This window comes from Ursus arctos, unplaced genomic scaffold (assembly GCF_023065955.2).
Source record: "Ursus arctos isolate Adak ecotype North America unplaced genomic scaffold, UrsArc2.0 scaffold_20, whole genome shotgun sequence".
NCBI lineage: Eukaryota > Metazoa > Chordata > Mammalia > Carnivora > Ursidae > Ursus > Ursus arctos.
The window spans coordinates 14,847,493-14,874,669 of record NW_026622875.1 but is presented as its reverse complement, the minus strand read 5'-3'; the positions used below and the strand labels follow the sequence as shown (position 1 = coordinate 14,874,669).

Genomic DNA, 27,177 nt, shown 5'->3' with positions numbered 1-27,177 from the left:
GCAGAGATGTCTAAAACTAGAGGACGTATTACATAAAATATGTTACCTGCACCTTTTGGAGAAGTATGAAGTCATTAAAGACAATGTTTTATAAAACAACTTAATGAAATGGGAAGTGCTCACAAATACATTCATTGTTCAATTGAAAATATAGATTTATTATTTTTTTAAAGATTTTATTTATTTATTTATTCGACAGAGATAGAGACAGCCAGCGAGAGAGGGAACACAAGCAGGGGGAGTGGGAGAGGAAGAAGCAGGCTCCCAGCGGAAGAGCCTGACGTGGGGCTCTATCCCATAACGCCGGGATCACGCCCTGAGCCGAAGGCAGACTCTTAACGACTGAGCCACCCAGGTGCCCCAATTGAAAATATAGATTTAAAAAGAACATGCTCATAACACAAATTTTGTGAGGAAAAAAATCAACAACCTTTCATGTATTATATTGGTAGGAAAAAAAACAAAAACAAAAAAAACAAAACAAAAAAAACACCTGACAAATGCTCTCAGTGCTTATTTGGGATGGAAGGTTTTCTATTTTCCTCTTCATTGCATTCTGCATTTTCTAATGTTTCTACAAAGAACATATTTTACTTTATTCCACCTGAAAAATTTTAAGTTCTATCCTATATTGTTTACTACTACTTCTAGCTGAATAGTCACTTACACATGTTTTTAGCAGAGAATTAATATACCTCTGTATAGTTTGCCAATAATCATCAGAGTGCAAAGCATGGGAAAATCTGAGCAAGACAGCATTGAATTCTAACTTCCTGCTTCATAGTGCTTTGTAAATATAATTAATACTGCTGATTCTGTGGTGGTTTTATATTCACTTTAAAATGAAGTTTGGTTCTGAGATACCACTTTATATCCATCAGATTGACAAAATCTTTAAAATCTGAGTATTGGTGGGTAAACAAGAGTTTTCATGTATCTATGATAGGAGTGTAAATTAGATCAGCCACTTCCGATAACAATTTGCCAATTTTTAGTAAGATTTAAACTGCACGTATCTTGTTCCCCAGCATACCCATTTCTAACTATATACTCTAGAAAAGTTCCCTTGTGTACAAAAGGATAAAAAATCAGGGCAAAGTTGTTTGTAAGCACAATTTTTTTAAAAAAGAGAGAAATTAGATGTATCATGTATTTCCGCGGTCAAGGAAATGCGTTAATAAAATGAGTTTTAATCATGCGGTAATCTCATATAGCAGTTAAAATGAATGAATTCTATTATATCACCATGATGAGTAACATTTAAAAAGGGGAGGGCAAAGAGATATGTATAATACTCATGTAAAGCGTTAAAAATCAGAAGATTGTTGGGGCGCCTGGGTGGCTCAGTCGGTTAAGCGTCTGCCTTCGACTCAGGTCATGATCCCAGGGTCCTCGGATTGAGCCCCGCATCGGGGCCCCTGCTCAGTGAGAAACCTGTTTCTCCCTCTCCCTCTGCCTGCCGCTCCCTCCATTTGTTCTCTCTCTCTGTCAAATAAATAAATAAAATCTTTTTTAAAATCAGAAGATTGTATATATTGTTCATTATTACATGTAAAAACAGAAAAAAAATTGAAAACATAGACCTAAATGATACGTACCATATTTGTGACAGTGTTCACTCTGGGAAAGGAAGAAGGGAATTAGGGGTACAGAAAAGTTCAAGGGATTACAATTGTATTCATGAAATTTTATTTCATTCCTAAAACAAACAAGGAACTTAAACGTATACAACATAATGTAGATTTCTGGTTTTGTTGGACATCTGCTTATATTTTATATGGTTTGCCTTTTTTCCCCCTTGATACTGCTTTAACAGCTCAAGGAAGTCAAGATGGGTAAAATTCACAGACTACCATAGTGGGAAAGTGAAAGGATCTCTAAAAGAAGATAGAACTGAGTGGTCTCACAATTTATTAGGACTATTTTGAATTCCTATCTATAAGGATGTTCCTCTGAGGCCTTATCTCTAGATCCTAGTATTCCAGGAAGTCATGTGCCTACTATGGTTTTATAGTAGGACCAGAGCCGTCTCCACCAAGTCCATAACACTTCCAAGTTCAATGACATTTGCAGTGATCGACATTGCTACCCTTTAGCATAACATAACTAGAGAAGAGCATAGGATGTTTTGTTTCAAAACACGAAGACTATGTCTCACAAGTAAAACAAGAATCACAAAGGTTATTGGGGAAAAAGAGAAAGAAAGAGGTAATTGTTGGTTATAAAAAAGATAATTCACAGATTCTTTCCTCAAAATTATTAATATCAGCTTTCAGAACATTTACTATTCATCTACATTTTATCAAATTCTGGTTGTAAAATTTTAAATGACTATACACTTTTTAAAAAATCATATATAGCTGAATAGATAAGAGTACAGGTGTTAGGGGTCACTGGGTGCTCAGTGGGTTAAGCATCCGACTCTTGGTTTCAGCTCAGTCATGATCTCAGGGTTGTGAGATGGAGCCCCACATTGGGCTCTGCCCTGAGAGGGGAGTCTGCTTGAATCTTCTCTCTCCCCTTCCCTCTGCTCCTCCCTTGACTCTCTCTCTCTCTCTAAAATAATAAATAAGTAAATCTTTTTTTTTTTTTTAAGAATACAAGCATTAGATCTAGAATACCTGGGTCTGAATCTAGATTATGTCATTTACTATTTATATGAGTTTAGGGAAGTAATTTAGCCTTTTTAAGTAATGCAGTTATTTTAGCTATTTAGCTTTCTAGTTTTAAATCTATAAAATGGGAATAATAATAGTACCTACTCCACAAGGTAATTACAATCATTAAATGGGTTACTACATATAAAATTTTAAAAACATAAATAAAAACCCTCAACAAATGTTGGCACTTTGTATATTCCTTCAATATGTTTAACGGATGGCTAAATGATGTATGATATTTCCCAAACGCTATGCACTTAGTAGGTATTCGGTAATACTGATGGTAACAAACATGAAACAACATGAAATCCATTAAGTCATTACAGAATCATTATTCAAGCCAGTAGATGGCTTCGTATCTACTCTTGCATCTTAAGGCCCCCATCATTCTTAGCACTTGATGTCACAACACAGCACGTCTGTAACGCCTCAGAGCAAGATGACGGTTTCCTTGAGCCATGGCTTTCAGGAGGCACACAGTTCTGCAAAAACAAAGCGGTTGTCCCAGGATAGACAACAACAAAATGGTAGAGGCTTCATAAAATTGAACTTCCTGTTTAGCCTTCTCATCTCTGAACCTAACCATCTCGACTCTCTCTATCTTTTCTCATAGATATTATCAACTCATTGAACTTTTCTGTTCATTCTTCCTAGTCCCTCATGTGTACCCTACCATGTAGCAGACTTCCACACAGGAGAGGAGAGCTGGCTACTTGACAATAGTTTAAATATACTTTCCCTTTGACACTTCACTGTTCCTGACATGATCAGTTTCCTGGTGGGGAAAACAAACTGAAGAAAAATAAATTTTGTTTGATGTAGAAAGGATGTCGTTTTGGTCCTAATAATTCTTTTGATAGAGATGGAGATTGCTGTTTAAAAGTTACAGCTTTTTGGGACACCTGGGTAGCTGAGTTGGTTAAGTGTCTGCCTTCGGCTCAGGTCATGGTCCCAGCGTCCTGGGATCGAGCCCCACATGGGCCCCCTGCTCAGCGGGGAGCCTGCTTCTCCCTCTAGCTGCCTCTCCCACTGCTTGTGCTCACACTCTCTCTCTGTTAAATGAATAAAGTCTTTTTTTAAAAAAGTTACAGATTTTCTACTCTTTGCTCCTTCTCTCCTGGGGGAAACTTCTACTTGAGATCCATGCCTAAAGAAAGTATTTTCAACATGACTTTCTTACAGAAGGGGCAAATAGACAGTGGGGCTTTTCTATATGAGCGTAGTTTTCTTTAAACATGACTCTGATTAAATAAATTAAGACTAAAAGACTGATTCTTAGATGGGAGTTAGAAAAATTCACATTCAGATGGCCCCACTAAAATAAAACTGCTGTTGACATCTGGACTCTGGGTCTAATGGCTAAGTTGGAAACTGAGCCGGAGATCTGATGCGTAAAACAGAAAACCTGCTGAAGACGCACGAGTCACTATTCTTGGAATGAGAATCATATTTTCAATCAGAAGGACATGTTTTTGTTTTTCCGTTCCACTTTTTGAAGTAATTTTTAAATGCATAGCTTCTATAATTTTATTTTAAATGAAAGCAAATATTTCTAATGCTTTACAGTTTACAAAACACACTTTCCATACTTTACCTCACTTAATCTTCATGACAAGCTTTTGAAGTGGGTGTAAGTATTAGTTCTCTTCAACAGATGAGAAGAGTGAAGCTCCACCGGCCCAAATTCCTCATCCGAGGACTTGAAGCTGCTAAATTTCATGGGTGAGACTTGAAGCCAGATTTCAGGCTCCAAGCTTCAGAGTTCTCTCTGCTACACTTGGCCCTTGCACCTCCGTCATTTTCCTGCATGTTTCATTTGCAGTTATTTTCCTTAAATAGGGGCACAGTCACTAGAATGTCAAAATATACAATGGTTATAAATGGCCTACGTTCTTTACCGCAAATTCTCATTTAACGTAAGTCCATAGGTATTTATATAACTCGGTGATGATGACACAGGGGTTTGCTCTGTATTGGGAAGGCAAAGTATTACAGCAGACAAAAGACTCTGGAATGAGACTGAATCCCAGCCTCCCACCTCCCACTGCTGGGCAAGTTTCTGTGCCTTTTTCCTCATCTGTATAAAGGGTACAATAAATTCTATTTCATAGGGTCGTTGTGGTAACTAAATGTTGTAATCCATATTAAGCACTTAGAACAATGACTGAGACTTAATAAGAATGCAATAAATCCTGGTTAATATTCTTTGGAAGGACAGAGATTTGTGATGACCATACTCCATACATAACGACTTGAAATGCATAAATAAGTCTGCCATCTGGAGGAAACTGATAAGTGCCTTAGACTAGGTATTAACCAGGTATTATTAAGGTTCTAACCAGGGAAGCAGGAGTCAAAGGAGGAGGCTGTTTGAGAAAACATGTGGGTAGGGGGAGGATTCTAGAAGATAGAACAGAGACACAGGTTTCCCCCAAAAATGGTGACTAGAATTATTATTTGATTTAACAGTTGTTTAAAGCAGTGTGACCACTGGTGCCAAGCTTCAAGAGTGAGACATAGAAAAGGGAAAGGCTTCCAGAATTTTCCAGCTCCCCATTCCAAGGAAGCACCTGACCTGAATAGCTGATCTTCTCAGTCAGCTACTGTGTGGTGAGGCTACCAGGCTTCAGGAAGACAAGTGCAGTATTTCTGCCAAGGAGACTGAAGCTTCCAGGTTACAGTCTGCCCTCCCCTTCAAGTCTCACTGACTCCGGGACTCCTCTAAGTCACGTAGCTCCTTAGGAACCCTCTCCTCACTTCTTCTTCACCCCTTCTCCCTTCTGCCTCCTCCTTCCCTTCCATGTGATTCTATCTAATGATGTTTTTGTGAAGGATGACTAAGACACGAAATAATTTTGTGAAAATAAAGAATGCCTTCTGGTTAAATGATGATTAAACAAGAAATAAAAATCAAACCAACAAGGCATAACTACCTTTTAATCATCATGTGCACTAGCTTGCTCACTCTCAAAATTAATGATTTCAGACATTAATTTAATTGTGCCTCAGACCCTCAGGCTTGATACTGCTATTTTATGGAGGAGCAAACCATGACACAGAAACAATTCGCCTGATAGAAGCCCATGAGTCAGGAGGAGAGTCAACGAGAGGCCTAAAAGACTTGACCCCTGGCTGGACTAGCAGCCCAAAGGTAACCTCCAATTTACTTTAGACTGAGACTTTCTGCTACGTGCTCTGGTAACTCAGAGGGCTGTCCTCAGGGCTATAAAGGGAAGCTACAGAAAAAGTCCTCTAACCATGTTAATAACCTGGAGAAGTCCTCCAGCCTCGAGAGTGGTAACTTTGTCCTTTAAATTTCCCAGAACAATACAGATATATGTATTTGTATACGTATGTGTTTGCGTATATGTACAGATACACAAACACTGTGTGTGTGTTTGTATATATGTTATATATATGTTTTATATATATATATTATATATTTTTGACTTGGGCATTGACTACATAAATAATTCTTACAATTCAGCAATAAGAAGACAACTGAATAGAAAATGGGCAAAAGATTTGAATAGATAAAAGAAGATACCTACAATTGGCCAATAAGCACAGAAAAAGATGCTCAACATCATTAATCGTTAGGGAAATGCAAATTAAAACCACAGAAGTATAGCACTTCGTATCCATTCCAGTGGCCACATTTGAAAAAACTCACAGTACGAGGTGTTGTCAAGCCTGTAGAGCAGCTGGGACTCTCACACATTGCTGGTGGGAGTGTAATATGATACAGCCGCCAAAGAAACCTACCTGACAATTTCTTACAAGCTGTCCAAATGAGCTAGCAATTCCATTTCTAGGCATCTAACCAAGAGAAATGAAAACATGTCCACACAAAGACTTGCACACAGATGTTCGCAGCAGTCTGTGGAAGGCAACGTCTCACATGGACCCCAGTGATCTCCGCCTCCTGGAATCCATGCCTTTATGCAACACCCTCCCCTTGAGTGCGGGCTGAAGCTAGTGACTTATCTCGCACAAAGAGGTTATGGCAAAAGTGAGGAGATGCCACTGCTGAGATTAGGTTCAAAAAGACCGGTTTTCATATTTTGGCTCTTTCTTCCTCTCTTCCTCCCTCACTCTGATGAAGCCATTGGGCATATTATGAGCTTCTCTTTGAAGAGGCCCACATGACAAGGAATTGAGGGAGGCCCCCAACCAACAGCCGGAGAGGAACTGAGGCTCTCAGTCCAACAGCCCTCAAGAAATGGAATCCTGCCGAACACCGTGAAGATGAGAATGAGCAGCTTGGCCAACACCTTGCTCACAGCTGTGTGAGAGACCTGCAGGCAGAAGCATCCAGCTGAGCGAGACCCAAATCCCTCACCCACAGAAACTGTGATATAATGGTATTTCCTTCTTAAATCACTTAAGTTTTCTTTTTCCCAGTAGGTTTGCCACCAGAACACAAATGTCGTGAAAACCACCACTCAACCTAAACCAAAATGGGAAAAGACAAGACTCACATCGACGTTGTCATTGGACATGTAAATTCGGGCAGGTCAACCGCTACTGGTCATCTGATCTACAGATGTGGTCGGATCGACGTAAGAACTATCGAAAAATTTGAGAAGGGGGCTCCTGAGATGGGAAAAGCCTCCTTCAGGTGCCTGGGTCTTGGATCAACTGAAAGCCGAACGTGGACGTGGTATCACTATTGATACCTCCCTGTGGAAACTGGAGACCAGCAAATATGTGACCATCATTGATGCCCCAGGATACAGAAACTTACTCAAAAAGATGATTGAGGCACAGGTCAGGCTGACTGTGCTGTCCTGATTGTTGCTGCTGTGTTGGTGAATTTGAAACAGGTATCTCCAAGAATGGGCAGACTCATGAGCATGCCCTTCTGGCTTACACACTGGGTATAAAACAACTAATCGTTGGTGTTAACAAAATGGATTCCACTGAGCCACCCTACAGCCAGAAGAGATACGAGGAAATTGTTAAGGAAGTCAGCACCTACATTAAGAAAATTGGCTACAGCCCGACACAGTAGCATTTGTGCCAATTTCTGGTTGGAATGGTGACAACGTGCTGGAGCCAAGCGCTAACATGCCTCAGTTCAGGGATGGAAAGTCACCCGTAAAGATGGGAACGCCAGGGGAACCACACTGCTCGAAGCTCTGGATTGCATTCTGCCACCAACTCATCCAACTGACAAGCCCTTGCGTCTGCCTCTCCAGGACGTCTACAAGATTGGTGGTATTGGTGCTGTCCCTGTGGGCCGAGTGGAGACTGGTGTCCTTAAACCTGCCATGATGGTCACTTTTGCTCTAGTCAGTGCTACAGCTGAAGTAAAGTCTGCTGAAATGCACCATGAAGCTTTGAACGAGTTTCTTCCCAGGGACAATGTGGGCTTCAATGTCAGAAACATATCTGTCAAAGATGTTCGTCATGGCAATGTAGCTGGTGACAGCAAAAATGACCCACCCATGGAAGCAGCTGGCTTCACAGCTCAGGTGATTATCCTGAACCACCCAGGCCAGATCAGTGCTGGATACGCACCTGTGCTGGATTGTCACACAGCTCACGTGGCTTGCAAGATTGCTGAGCTGAAGGGGAAGATTGATCGTCGTTCTGGAAAAAGGCTGGAAAATGGTCCCAAGTTCTTAAAATCTGGTGATGCTGCCGTTGTTGATATGGTTCCTGGCCAGCCTGTGTGTGTTGACGGCCTCTCTGACTCCTCCTCTGGCTCGTTCTGCTGCTCGTGACGTGAGACAGACGGTTGCTGTGGGTGTCATCAAAGCAGTGGACAAGAAGGCAGCTAGAGCTGGCAAGGTCATCAAGGCTGCCCGGAAAGCTCGGAAGGCTAAATGAATATTATCCCCAATACCTGCCCCCCCGTCTTAATCAGTGGCAGAAGAAGGGTCTCAGAACTGTTTGTATCAATTAGCCATTTAAGTTTAATAGTAAAAGACTGGTTAATAATAACAGTGCATCTTAAAACCTTCAGAAGGAAAGGAGACTGTTTTGTGGAACATTTGGCGTGTGTGTGTGTGTGTGTGTGTGGCAGTTTAAAGTTATTAGTTCTTAAAATCAGTGCTTTTTAATGGAAACAACTTGACCAAAAATCTGTCACAGAATTTTGAGACCCATTAAAACAAAAATTTAATGAGGAAAAAAAAATTTTAAGATAGATCACTAAGTTTTGTGGTGATTTGTTATGAATACGTAACACATTCATAGATATCAAAAGCTGAAAACAACAGGACAATGATAAACATTGTGTGTATTCATTCAGTGGAATGCCAGTCGGCAATAAAAAGAAACAAACGTCTGAAACATGTAACAACATGGATGAATTTAAAGCCACTAAACTCACCAAAACACAAATTGCAAACAAAAGAGGGGGTATAGTATAATCTCAATTACATGAAAGTCTAGGAAAGACAAAACATATTTGAAGTGACAAAGAGCAGATCAGTGATTGCCCAGGGCCAGATGGTGGGGGCTGACTGAAAAGAAGCAAAAGAAATTTCTGGGCATATGGATAAGTTCTGTATATGATTGTGCCAATATAAACAATATAGATTGTATAGATCTTTGTCATAATGCATTGGATTAAATACTTAAAAATGATATATAGGCAAAAAAAAAATAAAAATAAAAAAGGTATATAGGCATATTTTATCATATGCAAATTATGCTGCAGTTAAATTGATTTGAAATTTTTTTTTAAAATCCCAAAGTAAATACAAGGTGTAAAACTATGGCAGCAACTTTTTTTTTTAAGCAGGCTCCACAGTCAGCATGGAGCCCAACGCAAACTTGAACTCACGACCCTGAGATCAAGACCTGAGCTAAGATCAAGAATCGGATGCTTAACTGACTGAGCCATCCGGCCACTCCTATGGCAGCAAGTTTAAATACCTGTAGGAAATGAACCATTTCCTAGCCAATATAAGTAACCAAAACTGGCTAGAGAAGAAATGGAAAACTAGAATGTACAGCAACCACATATAATGATTGAAAAGATGATTAAAGAACTACCAAAAGCTACTTAGAAATTATTTCACTTATTGAGCCTCAGTTTCTTAATCTGCAAAATGGAAATAAAGTAACACTTAGCTCACAGAACTTCTGTGAGAATTGCGCTAATGTGCTTAGTATAACACTGGGGCCACAGGAGATGTTCAGTACTAGCTTCCCTGGTGAGCAGCGGTGTTTTAAGCCCTTTCGATGCGAGTTTTACTTCTCTTTCCAGATGGGCAACACAACATTACTCAATTCAGCCCACAAACATTAGGTTCCTCCTTTCAAGATTCTTCCCAAGGTGATTCCCAACTCCACAGGATGGAACAGTCTCTCTGTGTTTTTCTTTCCTGAACCTAATTGTGGAGAGAGAGGAGGAAAGATGACTAAAAGCAGGAAGAAGGAGGCTAAGCCCCCAGAACGGGAAAAACTGCCTGGGGAGGAAGGAGACGAGACCTCTTAGGAATATCGTAAGCCTGTCAACACACATCCTTCTGTAAGCCCCGAAGTAGGATGACGCAGCCAGCTCTGGGCTGGAGAATGCTGAAGTTTCAGAGAGCTAGTCCACGGTGCTGCCGGGCTAGTTCTCGGCATCTAAAGCTAAGGGGAAGATTGATGGAACCAGAGCTTTTCATCTGGGTGCCTTTGCTTCCCTCCCTGCCTCAGGCAAGCCTCTGGGCTGAGGGAGGAGACTGCACCCCTGGGAGGTTTAGGAGTGGTGTTCAGGGAGTGGGGCCTCCTGCCCTGCCCGTTGGAGGTCTAAAAGAATGCGGCAGATTTTTCCCGCTGGCCTCCTCCCCTCTCCATACTTTATGACTATTTCTCTTGGCCTCCTCCAGCATCTGGGAATGTTCTAGCTTTCAGACAAATGCTGGAGTTCCTGTAGCTCTGACCTGGGTGATACTTAATGCCAGAGAGCATTTCTGTGGGGAGCAGGGAGGGGCCAGTGCCTGGCTGTTATTCCAGGGAGCAGGGGTGAATTCCAATACAGCCATTATCACATCCCCTCCACCTTCAAATACACCTTTCCCCACACTCACACAGAGTAGACATCGGAGAGTCCGGTCAGGCTCAGGCTCCGAGGGACAATTGCTAAGAACCTGCCACTGCATCATGGGAACTTTTCAGTAACTTCCCTAGGTGACTTCCAGTGAATTCCCTCCAGAAAAAAGCGAGCATTTTAGGCAAGGGAACTGGCGCTGAAATCAAATGGATCCATCGGGCTCTGCCATTCGGCAACTTTGTGGCCTCGGTTTTTTCATCTCTAAAATGGGGAAGATTATACCACCTCCTCTGAATGGTAGTTTTGAGAATGAAATGGGATAGCATGTGTTGAGCGCACGGTACTGTCCCCGGCTCATCACAGAGACTCAGTAAATATGAATATGGCCTTGACCACTGTCATTCCACCTATATCCCATAGGAGTGCATGCAAGACAATTCACCACATTCTGCTAATTTTCCCCGTTGCCCCTTACTAAAAGCTGCAGTGATATTTAGAGAGATCTCGGAGATTCTACAAAAGACAGTTCAACTCAAATTTGGCCTAACAAGCATTTGTGGAGCACAAGCTATGCTTCTTATAGGTACTGGGAGTTAAAGGTGATTTCTGGTTACCTGTTGCCAAAGCCACCCCAAAACACAGTGTCTTAAAACAAGGTATTCTTGATTGTCAGGGTTTTGTGGGTTGGGTCAACCCAGTTGGCTTGTTTTTATGTAATAACGGTAAGTGAACTGGGTATCCAACCTGGTTTCTTCACTCCCTCATCTGGGGATCTCAGTGGCTCTCCTCAAGGCACCTTTCTCTAGGAGAGCAGTCCAGCTAGACTTTTTACAGGGTGGCTCAAGGTTCCAAGAAATAGAAAGCAGACGCTGTCAGTGATCTTACAACCTGAGCCTAGAAAGGGTCCGGAGTCTCTTCTGCCACTTGCTGATGACAAACAACTACTCGGCAGCCAGATTTAAGGAAGAAGATGAACAGAGCCTACCTTTCAACAGGGAAGCAGCATGTAGATACACAAGGGGAAGGACTTGGCTGGTGCTGAACATCGTTGGAGATAAGCTACCAGTGACTGCAATGCAGGAGCTCCATGCGGATAAAACACAAGCTATTTACTTGTATGATTTTATTCTTTTCAGCTGATAGTTTTTCATCCAAGTGTGTGACAAGAATCATTCACCCCATATCTCAAGCTTCTGAGTTCCTGTCACTGAAATTGATTCCTCCCGTGAAGGGCAAGTTCAGGGAATGCACCAGATCGTGACATTTTTCTATTAGCTAAGATGGTTTTGTCACTGTAGGACTCTTTGTACCCACAAATTTCATCTCCCGGGTGAGCACGTCACTTTGCCCTCCTTGCCTTGTCTTCAGAGTAAAAGCCAAGGCTTTTGATCAGCCAGACTGACAGCCCGCTCCTAGTCCCATTTCCTGGCACTGCCTTGTAAACTTCCATTTTCCCAGTAATCCCAGCTTCCAAAGAGTTCAATTACACAGGAAATTCTTCCAACTAGAATAAGTCATAGGCTTTAATGCCTCCTTGTACTTCTTCAAAGCACTTACCTTAATTTGTATCTTTATATTTAAAAGGTTGTTGGGGTCATTTCTCTCTTCCTCATTAGACCCTCAGCTCTACAGAGTCAGGTGCCATTTATCTCCAGCATGTAGGTCTGTGCCTCGTACATACCAGGGGCTCAATAAGATTCTTTGAATGAATCGCTCCTTCTTTCCAGAACTACTTAGAGGTAAAAGAAGACAAACCCATTCATATGGAGAGAAATTTTTAAAATTTATTTTCAAAAACACAGAGTCTGAGTTTTAACCGGCAGACCTTGGAGATCTGGATATCCAACTTAAAAATGTGAAATGATTGGAGACTGTGACTCAAGCAGGTACAATGTAACCTTTCAGAACCACTTCCACAGCCGTAGATAAGACCTGAAGCATGCGAGGCTCTACTAAAGGAATATTTCTAGGTTTGAACTCTCACTTACCATTCCAGACCTTCTTGCTGTGTTCTCACATCTCACATTCCTTCCCAGCTGCCTCATCCCCGGCTATCCAACCCTGTCTGATGGATGTTACAGTTGTAGTCGTCCGTTTGGCTTAAAATCTCCCTAAAAATCCAAATGCCTTTGGACAACATCTTACAAAAGTCTGTCCTTACCTCACCTCCACACCCACATATAACTCTGGAATCCTCTACTAAATTCCAATACCCTGATTCTCAACATATTGAGACACAGCCTCATTTAGCCTTTGCGCTCCCCAGCCTGGAAACACAGATGGGCAATTGGACTCCAGGAATCTTCTTATTCTTATTTTTTATCATGGAAAATTTTAAAGGTAAAGAAAACACCATCATGAACTATTATACTCATCCCCCAGCTTTGATTATTATCAACCCATGACCAGTCTTTCCATCCACACCTCCACCCACTTCCCCTCTCTCCTGGATGGATTTCAGTGTCTATCTCTAAAAGATAAGTGCTTTAAAAAAAAAGAAAAAACCAACACACAACTAAAACTCATTATCACACCTGAAACTACTCTGGACACTCTTAAATGTCAGTAACCACTGATTTTCAGTCTGAAAGATATAAGAAAGCTCCATAAACTTAGTCCTTCTTTACTACTGCCTTCCCCAAATACTCCACAAATAAACAACCACATGCACTCTCCAAAGAGCAAAAAGATATGCATTTTTTTTTAAAAAAGATTTTATTTATTTATCTGTCAGAGGGAGAGAGCTCACAAGCAGGGCAGAGGAAGAGGGAGAAGCAGACTCGCCACTGAGCAGGGAGCCTGATGCAATGTGGGGCTCCATCCCAGGACCCTGGGATCATGACCTGAGCCAAAGGCAGATGCTCAACCCACTGAGCCACCCACGTGTCCCAAAAGATATGCATTTCTGATGACATTTTTTTATTGTCTCATGTAAGAAATGGCACTAACAGATAATTGGCTTTGCTTTTATCAGTGTTCTTCGGACAAAGACCACTGGAGATACCTTGAACAAGTTGGGTTTGTTTTGTTTTTTTTTTACAGGTTGCTGTGAGGGGAACACACCCATGGAGAAACCTGGAGCATCTCAGTAAGAGGGTGTCGGAAAGAAGCTGGTAAAGAATATGAACTTCATTTGGGTTGGACTCAAACCCAAGGGTTTAAGGAAGCAGGGGCTTCCTCTGGATTATCAGAAAATGGAGGTAGTTCTATGATTGGACATCCCAACAGGTCTTCTCTGGAGGGAGGACAGACTAGTTGCCCAGTAAGCCAGCAAGGGAATGCTTAGTGTTTTTTATTACACAGTGACCTTGTTTTTGTGTCAGTCATGGTCTGAGAGTGACCTCATTTGATATAGATATCTGTAAGATTGTTTCTGTCCAACAGGAGAACAAAATGACACCATGAGCCTTAGACCACCTTGTAATAGTGTTGACATTAAGCTGTGAAAGTCAAATCCATTCCAGATGTCGTGGGCAACTTTTTTCCTTTCTCATTATCCTATCACTTTCCAGGGTATATCAGTTTGGTAACTACTACTATCTTTAGTCCTGGTTCTGGTTGGCTTTAATCCTGGTTGAGTTTCTGAACCCACTTTTCCTTTTAGATCATCTTGATCACTCATTATTTATTAGTGTGTCTATGTGTTTTATTATATTATATTCAAGTGTTGATAAACATCCTTAAATCTTTCTCTAGAGAAGAAAAATGAATCCACGCATTCCCACTGAGATCCAAGGGAACATAATTGTTTAAAAATAGCTTCCAAACATTTGATGGTTGTCAAATGATGATACACGAGACAGGAAAGATGAAAGGATACAGTCTAATGTGACCCTTGTGAAACACTGGCATGGAATTCAAAGGCTTCTGTTCAAGTGCTGCATGTGTGGCTCTTGATAGAGTCACTATGTCACCAGCCCTCCCTTATGTCGTCTGCAATGAAACTTAGTTGGGGTTTAATGTCTTTCCACTTGTGTCAGCCTCTGATTCTACAGCATAAAATAGGCTTAGCTGTGTTATATGTTTATATGCCTCCTTCCTTCCTTCTAACTCTTTATCATGGAAAACTTCAAACGTGGATTAAAGTAGAAAGAAGAGTAAAGCAGTCCCCAAGTAGCCATCATCAACTTCCCAGCCAGCAAATTCCCAGCCTGCCCAGGCTGTTGCATTTCTACACCCAGCCACGCCCACGCCTGTGGCTATTTTGAAGCAAATCCCTAGACGTCACCTCTGTCACCTCGTTTCATTTGCTTTTCCTTACTGGAAAGAAAAAAAAATTTTTTTTAAAGAAAAAGGACTGTTTTAAAATGTGGAGCCCACAGCATCACCTTTGCTCATACGTAGAAATTGAAGGAGCAAGAGTCTTCATTTAGTAGTGTGACTACGGATGAACAGCACCTTTATCGGAAGTAGTCAAGATAACATGACGGTCAGGGGCGCCTGGGTGGCTCAGTCCTTAAGCGTCTGCCTTCGGCTCAGGGCGTGGTCCCAGAGTCCTGGGATTGAGCCCCACATCAGGCTCCTCCGCTGGAAGCCTGCTTCTTCCTCTCCCACTCCCCCTGCTTCTGTTCCCTCTCTCGCTGGCTGTCTCTCTCTGTCAAATCAATAAATAAAATCTTTAAAAAAAAAAAAAAGATACATGATGGTCAGGTGCATAGAAAAACCAAAAAAAAAAGTAAAGACATAATTTTTTGCAGACTTTTCTTTACTTTTAAAAATAGTTTTCTGCAGCCATTTGTCAGCTCTAATTGAAACAATCATAGACATGGGCCTGGGATCAGAGAGAACTTGTGAGCCCCATGGGGGAAGGACGTTCAGTCCCAGCCGCAGTCCGCCGCCGTCTGTTTTTCTGCTTGGTCCTCAGCTTCCAGTGAGCTAATACCCAGGTCTGCGGCCACGTCTGTGGCCTCCCCGATGTTGCAGGGGTTCAGTGAATGGGCTAGTGCAGATCCACATAGATTCATACTGCAGGTAGGGTTGCCAGATAGCAAATACAAATACAGGATGCACAGTTACATTCAAATTTTCATAAACAACAATTAATTTTTTAGTATGAGTATCTCCCAGAAACTGCATAGGACATATTTATACTAAAAGAAAGAAAGAGAGAGAGAGAGAGAGAGGAAAGAAAGAAAGAAAGAAAGAAAGAAAGAAAGAAAGAAAGAAAGAAGAAAGAAAAGAAAGAAAGAAAGAAAGAAAGAAAGAAAGAAAGAAAGAAAGAAAGAAAGAAAGAAAGAAAGAAAAAGAAAAAATTCAGGGATGCCTGGGTGGCTCAGTCAGTTAAGCGTCTGACTGTGGCTTGGATTGTGATCTCCGGGTCCTGGGGTTGAAAGGCGCCTCGGGTTCCCCACTCAGTGGGGGTCTGCTTGTCCCTCCCCCGCAGCCCCTCCCCCTGCTGGTGCTTACATGCACACACACACACACACACACACACACACACACACATGCTCTCTCTCTCTCTCTTTCAAATAAATAAATAAAATCTTTTAAAAAAAATAAAAAATAGGGGCACCTGGGTGGCTCAGGTGGTTAAGTGTCTCCCTCAGGGTCTGGGATCGAGCCCTCCATCGGGCTCCCTGCTCAGCAGGGAGTCTGCTTCTCTCTCTCTCTCCCTCTGCTGCTCCCCCATTCGTGCTCTCTTGTTCTCTCTCTGTCAAATAAATAAGTAAAATCTTTAAAAAATAAATAAATAAGAAAAGAAAAACTTAGGGTTTAAAGCAACAATACATATTGTCTCTTCTACTTTGTATGGGTCAGGAATTCAAGCGGAGCATAGAGGGTAGCTTCTGGTGTTTCTGCTCCCCGATGTCTGGGGCCTTTGCTGGAAGACTAGCCCAGAATCATCAAAAGTTCATTCAAGCATGTGTCCGGCAGTAGATTCTGGGTGTGAGCACTGCATGTAGCTGTTAGCCAGAGTGTTGGGGGGGGGGGGGGGGTTCCTTACAACACAGTAGATGGGATCGCAGGGCAAGGGTCCTTAGAGAGAGAACCAGGCAGAGGTCACACTGCCTTTTATGACCTGGCCTCAGGGTCACCTCCACCCAGTTTCAAAGGGAAAGAACATAGATCTGACTGATCTTTCGCAGGTTATGAGAAGAGTATGGGGGATGGAGTACATACTGGTACAGTCATCCTCAGAAAATGCGATCTGCCACGGCATGTGCTGTCATTTAGCTTTCTTATATCTGAGTAGTTGCTTCTAAATACAGGTAAACAGTCCAGCTGTAAGTTAGAATGGAGAGTCTCCTCATGTGCTCCTTTCATTCACGTTCTGTTAGACAGCTAAAATGTAAATGTATATGTTTATGATTGTAAGGATAAAATGTCAAAATATTCATGATGGCAAACGTTGTTTATTTTATATACAAAAGCAATTATTAAGAACTACTAAACAGATCAATAGGGAAATCAACTGACAGGTTATGCAATAATGCTAACTCGGTGGGATAGATTGTTGTACCATCTTTCATGACATTAAATTAAATAAACTCTCAGAATTGCATTTCAATCATGGTTATTTCAATTCCACTTAAGCCATACACCTTTCAAAGAAAAGTCCCATTTGGAAATTCTTTACATATTAGGAGGATGTATTAAAAGCATAAGAATAACTTGTAACCCTTTCAAAATGTGATGGGCAGGAGAAACTCCAAAACCGTACCATGACATCTGTGATAAATCATCTTCAATCCAGAAAGTATAATGCTATGATTCCCTATCTTGTGAATATATATGAAATATTATTCAGCCTTAAAAAAGAAAAAGCTCTTGTCGTTTACAACAACATGGATGAAGCCGGAGGACATTGTGCTTACGAAATAAGCCAGACACAGAAAGAAAACGCTGCATGATCTCGCTCATACATAGGTTCCACATATTGAATACATAGAAGCCGAGAGTAGCATGGTGATTACCAGGGGCTGGGGAAGTGGGAAAATGGAGAGACGTTGCAGTTTGGAAGGATGAATAGAGGCCTAATGGACAATATGACGATATAGTTAATAATACTGTACTGAATACTGGGAATTTTGCAAAGAGGGTATATTTCAGTGCTCTCATGACAAGCCAAAAAGGTAACTATGGGAGGAGATGATATGTTCATTAGCTTGACTATAGTAATCATTTCACTATGTCAAATCATCACTTGCACCCCATATATATATATATTTTTTATTATATATAATATATTTATTTTGTTTTTATTTTATTTTATATATTTATATAATTATATATATATATGATTTTTATTTTGAAAAAAGAAATGGTATGAAGAAAAAAAGTATCAGATAAAAGTGAGGTGTCCCCGGATATCTTGTTTTTCCACCAACTTCATTTAAAATGAGCGGCTATTTAGTGTCAAAAGCATGCAGCATACTGGAGGCGGCAGCAGAAATCCAGCAGCTGACTGTGTTGAATACCTACTGATCTAGCCAGACTTCTAACTTCAGTCTCCTAAAAGCTCAAATAATGCAATTGCAATGATCACTAAGTTTGTTGGTCAAGTTCCAAATTCACCCTTCTCTCCCTCATGTTTATTTTATGAAGCTGATCTTTGGCTTTGGCCTCAATTTTGGATGAATATTGATTTTAACATTTGGGCATTCAACAATGTAGCACGCGTAATCAATAGAACTGCAAGTTCTGATCCAAGGTTTCTATACAAGCTCCGTTTCCCTGCAAAGTGTTTTTGAAAAAGCACGGGTGAAGGAATTAACTTTCTGATGAGAAAGATCATAGAAACGAATGGATAAAAAAGAAGGATAAAATATGGGTTGAAGAGGGAGGGTTGGCATAAAAATACCATAAGCCTAAAAGGAAGATGGATGGAGAAACTGGGGCCTCCCTTTCCACAAAGTGCGAGGAGAGATTACAGGATGCAAAGGAGTGGGGCGTAGGGGAAGAAGACAGTGCTCGAAGAGTATGGAAAAGTGTTGGAATAACAGTCGTGGAATGCAGTAGGGAATGCATGAGTAAGGCAGGAAGACAGACTGCTGTATTAGAGGGCCCTCCTAGTGGTCACCAGCATGAATTTTTAATGGCTCAGATTTTGAGAACTACTGCCTTAAAGCATGCAGAAAACAGCACAAGCCAAAATGACGAGAGTTCTCTTCCAATCCCAGAACCTTCTGAAATCCCCAGTTGGCAGGGACTGTCTCGAGAACAGAAGTTTGCTAGAGCAAGTAGCAACTGTCTGAAATATCCCACGCAGTGCAAAGCCAGTGGGAAGTCAAAGGGAGGGCATCTATTTGGCCCCAAATAAATATACTAATAAATGTGTACAGCTTCACTGTATGATTCTAGGACCCTATGGATGTCCTAAGATAGGACCACCAACATCACCTGGAATCACGTTAGAAATGCAGCATCTCCAGCCACACCCCGGACCTTCTAAATCCGAATCTGCATTTTAGCAAGACAGCAGATGATTCACACACACATTAAAGTCTGAGAAGCCCTGGTCTGTAACTTTGCTAAAAGCTTTGATACACACATGGGTTAATCACAGTAATGCTAATCTCAATTAAAAAAATACCGAGCCTCTGCAATATGCCTCATGCCGTACTGGGTACTCTGAAGACCACCAAGGACCTCTAGGCTGTCTTCTGTACGCTCTAGGTTTAATTACTATAGTTAGGTGGGAAGGTTTTTTATTTATTTTATTTATTTATTTATTTTGCAATTGTAGTTCAGTCTTCAAAGTCTATGAAAGGAAAACAGTGCATTTTAACTTTGACTTTCTATATTTGGAGCTGGTCATTCAATTTCAAGTGAGTGAGATTTATCCTTGAACTCAGGCTTCTGGACCGCACCACTGACAGGGGAAGGGCAGCCGGAATGAGCACAGAGGAAGCACATACCACACCTGCTGCCTACACCTTTAAGAGATCCGCCCAAATATCGATTGTTCTTAGCGTGCGTGTGCCTGATTCATAAGGGCTCAATAAATATGCTAAAAAAATAAATGTGTGAAAGTTAAAACTGACCCGCACGAAAGCTCACTGATACGATTAGCGCTTTAAGTTCTGTCTTTTAAAACTGAGTTTTAATGGTTAAAAATTTCTGGAAATGGTGATGACGGCTGCACAAACACGAACGTACTTATACAACTGCGCTGTGTACTTCAAAATGGCTAACGTGGTGCCTTTTAAGTTACGTATATTTCACCATAATAAAAAGTATTTAAGAAACAAAACGGTCAAAAAACCCCTTAGTCTTAATGCTTTCACTGCCTCAGAATCTGGTCTTACACACTTTTTGCTCTCCTTGCTCAACGTTTTACAGCTTGGAATCAGTCCTTAAAGTCAACGCGAGCGTCTTTGGGCAGTGGGACGACGTGAGTGCTCTGCCTTTTCCTTTCATTAAGACCAGCAGCGTGGAGGCTTGGATTCAAAGGCTGACTCGATGCTTTCTAGCTGTGTGGGCTTCAGCAAGCTCCGGACCCCTCTGAGCCTGAGTTCCCTCCCCCACATAAAAGAGGCAGTTACTGTATCTACCTCAGGGGGACCTGGTCAAGATAAAATGAGTGAATGATGAAAGCATTAAAGTCCTACCTAGCATGTAACAAGTGTACAAGAAATACTAACTACATAGTTTTATTAAAATTTATTCCTGACAATGAACAAAGTTTCAAAGAAGCATCACCTTCTCAGAGGAACCTTCCCTTGCCCACCTGAATCCCCCTGTTATTATATACATTTTCATGGCTTCCTCAATGCCATGGCATGGATCACAGTTTGTTATTACATGGTTCTGAGACTCTCTTATTAACAAGAGGCCACGTCCCACGGGGGTTGAGAGCACAGACTTTTTTTTGTTTTGTTTTAGCACAAGGTTATACGGGATCCAATCCTAGCTCTTGCTACTAATTGTAAGATCTTGGCCAAGTTACTCTCTGTGTTACTCTCTCCTCCTCAGTAAAATGCAGGTTAGTAATAGAACCCTCTTTATACAGTTGCTATGAGAAATACAGTGCTGGTATGTAATAAGTACTAGACGTGTTTCCTATTCTTAGTGTTATTAGTATCTATCTACCTTTTCTTAGCAGCTCTGTCCATTTAACATTTCTCCAGTGCCTAGCTCAGTGCCTGATACATAAGGGCACAATAAATATGCTAAAAGCATAAATGTATGAAAGCTAAAATTGACATGATTTTAGCTCATCGACATGACAAATGCTTTCGGCCATTGCTCTCAATATAATTTTCCAAATTTCACTTCTCTTCTTTCTGTTTTTGTTTTTGCTTTCTAATACGTATGTGAATTTTTTAACAACAAATATGACTGAGGAAAAGTAATACTAAAAATTACTGGAGAAATACCTATCCAAAGGTACAGGCCAAAAGAATAACGTATAATTTTAAAAAGTCAGATGTATAAATATAAAAGAACAAATGTGTTAAAATGTCCCTGCCTTTTAAAAACCGTAACATGAATTTCTAAACTTAGTCTACTTTAGAACCCATGAGTGTATTTCATTTTAAAAAGAGGATGAGGACTTTCCGTTAGCGATGTCCTACTTTATGGAGAGTGGGTGGAGGCCGAGTGCCTGCCAAAAGTTAATTTTCTACCTATAACCATAGAGACATGAAACAATGCTAAAACCAATCAATATTTGGGCAGATCTCTTGGACAGATTTATCCACTAGGGCTCATGCTTCTCTGAGAGGTCAAGCTGTGCCCTTTTGTACTGACACCTGTGTCATCGAGAGCCACACAGCACCCCTCTGAGTCAGAAGGCAGGGCACGTGTGCATTGACTCATCCTGATGGTGAAACAACCGGACATACTACCTTCTAGGTGTTGATGGCACCTACAAGATCGCCAAACCCAAATCTTAACTCGGGCTGTGTCTACCCATACCAAATAGAGGGAATTACCCAGATTATTCAGCCTGTACTAAGAAAGGCCCTTAATTTGAAGCTAAATCCTTGCAGGTAGCCTTCCCTGTGTTGATGTCCGAGGAGATGCCAGTTTGAGTCATTGAGACATTACAGTGTGGTAGTTAAGAGCACGGTCTCTGGGGCGCCTGGGTGGCTCAGTGGGTTAAACATCTGCTTTCAGCTCAGTTCGTGATCTCAAGGTCCTGGGATTGAGACCCACATCAGGCTCTCTGCTCAGCAGGGACTCTGCTTCTCCTTCTCACTCTCCCTCTGTGCTCTCTTGTGCGTTCTCTCTCTCTCAAATAAATAAATAAAATCTTAAAAAAAAAAAGCACAATTTCTGGAGCCAGATTTCCTGGGTTCCAATCCTCTCTCTACCATCGTGGCAGGTTAAAGATGGCCACGAAGTCTCTGATACTCTTTTCATGCACAGGTGAGGTCAATGCACGTTCCACTGACTCTGAGATGACTCTGTGACGATTCTGACCAAGGGAATGTGATAAAAGTAGACCTGTCACAGTTTCTGGCCCAGGCCTTAAGAAACACAGCTTCCACTTCTTGTCTCTTGGAGCCTTAAGCCATCAGGTAAAATCAGACTATGCAGCTACAGAGACCACAGGGAGAACCTGAGACGACAGGAGGAGGACAGGGGCTCTGCCAAGCCCAGCCTTACAGCCCTTCCCATGGAGGCACCTGGCAGGTGAGCAGAGCCTTCACGGACCCTAGTCCAATGCAGTGCGGCCCTCAGCTGTGTGAGAGCAAATAACCCCAATCAACACTACCTGGGACAGAAGAATCACCCAGTTGATTCCTGACCTACAAAATCATGATATATAATAAAACGGTTGCTGTTTCAAATACAAAGTTTTGAAGTGCTTTATGATACATTAATAGATAACTAGAACAACACTAATTGTTTTGGCTTCCTCACCTCCAAAGTGGAGACAATTACAACACCGACCTTACTGGATTAAATGAATAGTAACATAGAGCCCTGAGACCGGGGCCTGGCACACAGCAAGTGCTCTGTAAACGTTGGCTCCTGTTAAGCTTCGATGACAACTCTCATCAGATTCGGAGCCAGAGAAGTCTGAGAGTGGGCTCTGTGTCCTCTAGTTCTCCAGGCCATTTGGACCTTTTATAGTCCAATTTCAACCAGGACAGTGGCCCCTTTTGGAACCTCATGTTGAAATGACCCAAGCATGAAGGACTAGAGTTTACTGTTCCACCTAAGATTAGCGACAGCCTTCCTGCAGGCCAGCTGCCTCCCATTCAACGGAGGCTGAGCGGGCTCCCCACCCTGCTCCCAGCTCACCACCCTCAGGCTGCATCCAGCCCCCTCAAATCATGCTTCATCCCATCTTCAACTTTCACTCCTGTTACACTGCCTTTCCCTCAAATGACCACTTACCTTCTCCCTGCTAACACAGGTTCCTTCACAAACACCTGAGAAGCGGGGAAGCTCCAAGGTCCCCCTGGATGTGCTGGGGAAACCTAGTCCTTCGGGATGAACTACTCTGTGCACACTGAAGTTCTGGAAACACTGGACGCTGCGTTTCCTAACTTTCCTTCAATAATTACAGGTGCATTTGCCAATTAAAAGCCCTAAAAAGTTATGCCATTCAGAAATCTCTTTAACTTTGTATTATCTAGATTTTTACAGACATATCTTGATTATGAAACACTTTTCTGGTAAAACAAGGCTTCTTGGAAAGAGTGACAGCTGAGCCGAGTCCTGGAGGTATGGAAGAAGGGAGCAGGTGAAGGGAGTAGAGAAGAAAATAAGGGGATGGTTAGCTGGACTTGGCAGGAAGGCAAATCAGGAAGGGCTGGGTTTAAGCTATGAGGGCCACGGGAAGCTTCTGAGGGCTTCAAGAGCGTATTCAATCAGATTTGCATTGACTCTTACTTCTGACATTTATTTATTCCTTGGAGAACTGTAGTAGACAAAACATGTTGCATTATTACCCATTATCTATATGCACATTACAGACGTTTCACAAAATGGATCTAATTCTTGTTACATGTAATGCCCACTAATATTTGCTATTATTTTTTCCTCCTCTTGGAAATCACCTTTAAGAAGCTGTTCCAATAATCCAAGCAAGCAACGATAGAGAGTAAAACTTTATACCACCTGAATATGAGTGTGGAGGCCGCTCGCCTTCTCCCTATGTGCTAGATGAATAATGAGAGTTCTACTTCCAGAGAAACAAGAGCCTCTTCTAGTTCTTCTGCTAAGGAGCAGTTAATTCTTATCACCTCTGTGTACGATCTCCATTGTCTCTTGTTGCAAGTAAGCAGTTGTAATACCACTGAGGGCAGAAAATCAGTCAGATTTTTTTTTGTTCATTAGGACAGCATTGGGACGTTGGTGGACACATTGTGGGTGCTTCAAACCCACTTATTGATTGCATTCCCTTGCACCGGATTGATGATTCTTCATCCTTTGTAGGGCAAAGAAGTTTAGCAGGCTGAGAAACAGTAGCAAGCCTCACCTCAGCGGTATGCATGCCCCCGCAGGTGGTCAGAGTCACCTGGAAAGTATCTCCTACTCCTGGGCTCATTGTCTCAGGAATGGAGTGCCTGCATCCCAGAGAGGGGCCACTGAATCTTCTGCTGTCAAACCTCCCAGAAGGTAAAGTCCAGAACGGCCACCATGTTTGCATTCTTCTTTTCTTTCTGCAAGGGTCACTACTGTCTTTCTGTCCCTTCCAGAGCTGCCATCTGCTTTCACTGCTGAGGTCTTCTTACAGGACTGGATCCAAAATGGGGCTCAGTCTCAGCTTCCTCCTCCTTGCTGTCTCTGAAAAAGAGGGCTCTCACCTTTTTGGTTTAAGGGCTTCCTGCCAAACAGAGAGGGAGCAATAAACCATCAAGCGTGGGTGTCACAAGAACAATTGCCAGAATCTCAACATTTTTTCTAGACAGCCTAGAGCAGTGTGTTGGTGACCCCCACCCCTTCCTGCAGGTGAATTTCACCAAGCCTCCCTTCCCCTGCTTCCCCCTTTCTCCAGATTAGGTGTTCCACTTCTTGCTGGCAGGTTTGAGGCATGATTAATAGCTGAACAATAAATGAGTTAGTCACCCTCCAAGTTTTGAATGGCCAGAGCATTCCAGAAGAGTGACTGTCAGTGTTTCCCCTTTTCCACATAGGAAATAAATGACCTCAGGCCTCTCTCTCAGTTACTCATGTACCCAAACTTCTTAAAAATTGTGGAAGGACTCGCTGGGCTGAGACCTAGTTTGCGGCGACATGGCTAAACACAGCAAGAAGGTCAGAATCATTGGTAAATATGGGACCCGTTATGGTGCCTCCCTCAGGAAAACGATGAAGAAGGTTGAAGTAAGCCAGCACGCCAAGTACACTTGCTCCTTCTGTGGCAAAATCAAGAGGAAAAGACGACTTATGGGGATCTGGTATCGTGGTTCCTGCAATGAAAATGGTAGCCCGTGGTGCCTGGACCTACACCATTTAGGCCATTACCATAAAGTCAGCCCTCAGAGGACTGGAGGAATTGAAAGACCAGGAGAAGCTCCACCATTTGAAACAATACTACTAGCCTATAATAAATGGGTAAATTTATACAAAATTACTTTGGCTTGTTGTTAAGTTTATTAATTAGATGTTCCAACTTGTGTTGCATTAGTCTTACTTTCTCAAAATGCCTGAAAATTAAAAATTCTTCTAATTCTGGGGCGCCTGGGTGGCTCAGTCAGCTAAAGGTCTGACTTTTGATTTCGCTCAGGTCATGATCTCAGAGTCGTGGGATCGAGCCCCGCTGGGTGTGGAGTCTGCTTAAGATTCTGTCTCTCCCTCTCCCCCCGCCCCTCCCCCCCTTAAAAAATTCCTTCTAATTTTTATTGGAAAAAAATTGTGGAAGGAAGTTGAAGTGTGGTGCATAGTACCCTTTACTTTCCTCTCTCCTCTCAGATAGTGTGGCTGGCAACTCCAGTTGCTATTCTGAAAAGTCTAGGACATCAGGGCTCTGTTGACATGTGTTATTGAAATGCCATGATGGGAAATTTTGGGGGCCAAAGGCCTGGGCAAAAGAAAGAAGCTGTCCAGATCCCAGTGGGGAGCTGCCCAGCTTCAAGGTGGCATCTATGATGATTAATTCAAGCCTTCCATTTCTAGAACCTTATCTTCCTCTGTGGGATTATTCTCAAGACTCCCTGTCAAAACTGGTAGTTTATAAACAAAGCTCATTTGCACCTGCTTGGAGTGTTGGAAAGCAGCTGGCTGCAAAGTGGCGACAGTCCTCATCCGCTGGCGGTGGGAACGCAGCTGGTTTTCCTTTTCTTCCTTCCGTTTGCCTGTATATCTGACTTGTTTACCCAAGGAAATATTTATTGGTAATAAGGGGAAAAATCAAAATTGTTCGGCAGGAAGTATGTCCCACCATTCCCATATAATTGCAGATAGTGGCATTCTGTTGTTCATATTGAAAAGATCATCTTTTTTATTTTTTTATTTATTTTTTTTTTAAGATTTTTTTCTAAATTATTATTCGACAGAGATAGAGACAGCCAGTGAGAGAGGGAACACAAGCAGGGGGAGTGGGAGAGGAAGAAGCAGGCTTCCAGGGGAGGAGCCTGATATGGGGCTCGATCCCACAACGGCGGGATCACGCCCTGAGCCGAAGGCAGACGCTTAATCGCTGTGCCACTCAGGCGCCCCGAAAAGATCATCTTTTTTAAATTTCTAAACCTATGAGGGAGAACATAGCCCCGATTTTGGCAACATAGCATCTTGTTGGGAAATCTTAGCTCCTTGCCTTATTACGCCGGGATGACCTTGCAAAATGTACTGCGTCTGTCTGAGCCCAAGTGTCTTTGCCTAGAGAGGGGCCTGGTATCTTCTTCACAGGAGGGTGAGGAGCATTAAAGCACTCCTTCGTGCTTAGTAGATTATGTCTGCTCGAGAAACATTTGCTGTTTTTCTTCTCACCTCAACCCTGAGATCTCAGAAAGTGTCCTTATAGAGCAACCAATACACAGTTCAAAGAATCTTTAGAAGGAAACTCAGCATGCATCCAGCCCGACCTCTCCAGAGTCCTGTCCACAGCCTCCCTGGCCAACGGTCCCTGAGCCTTGGGGGAAGGCAGCCCCCTGCTCCCCTGGGAGTGGGCGGGCAACTCCACTGCAGGGTGCTCTCACCATGATCACAATGTCACTTGCTTTTTATTTAGCACAAATTTGACCCTCTATAAAATTCTACGTGTTGTTAAATCTAACCTCCAGACTCTCCACGAAGAGCTAGCAGGCTCCCTCTTCCACCTGAGTCCGTCGGCTACCAGCACCAAACTAGCTCCTTGCATACTGTAGAGTGGGGTCTAGGCATGGCAGAGGCCTTCTTAAGGGACACAAAGCAAACGAGTAACTGAACCACGCCTCTGGCAGCGGGCAATATTTCCAATGCCGATCTACCTTACAGCCCCCGGGGCTCTCCAATGGCTCTTCCAACTTCGTCCATTCCGCCTCCTGTTGGCTGATTTATCAGTACCTTTCCTCTCCTCTCCCCAACACCGACTTTCCCTTTCCCTTAGCATTTGTGAAGACAGAGGTTTTTGTTCCTGCCTGGAGGATGTGACTGAACAAGATGATTGGGAAAATTGTTTTTGTTCATTCCATCACACCAGGT

General features: G+C 42.3%; 2 pseudogenes; both read left to right on the top strand.

The window, feature by feature from the left end:
* The first annotated feature begins 7,120 nt into the window (after nt 1-7,120).
* Nucleotides 7,121-8,495, top strand: LOC113254049 (elongation factor 1-alpha 1-like; annotated as a pseudogene).
* A 16,294-nt stretch (nt 8,496-24,789) lies between these two features.
* On the top strand, nt 24,790-25,096 carry LOC113253690 (60S ribosomal protein L37a-like; annotated as a pseudogene).
* Nucleotides 25,097-27,177: the final 2,081 nt, after the last annotated feature.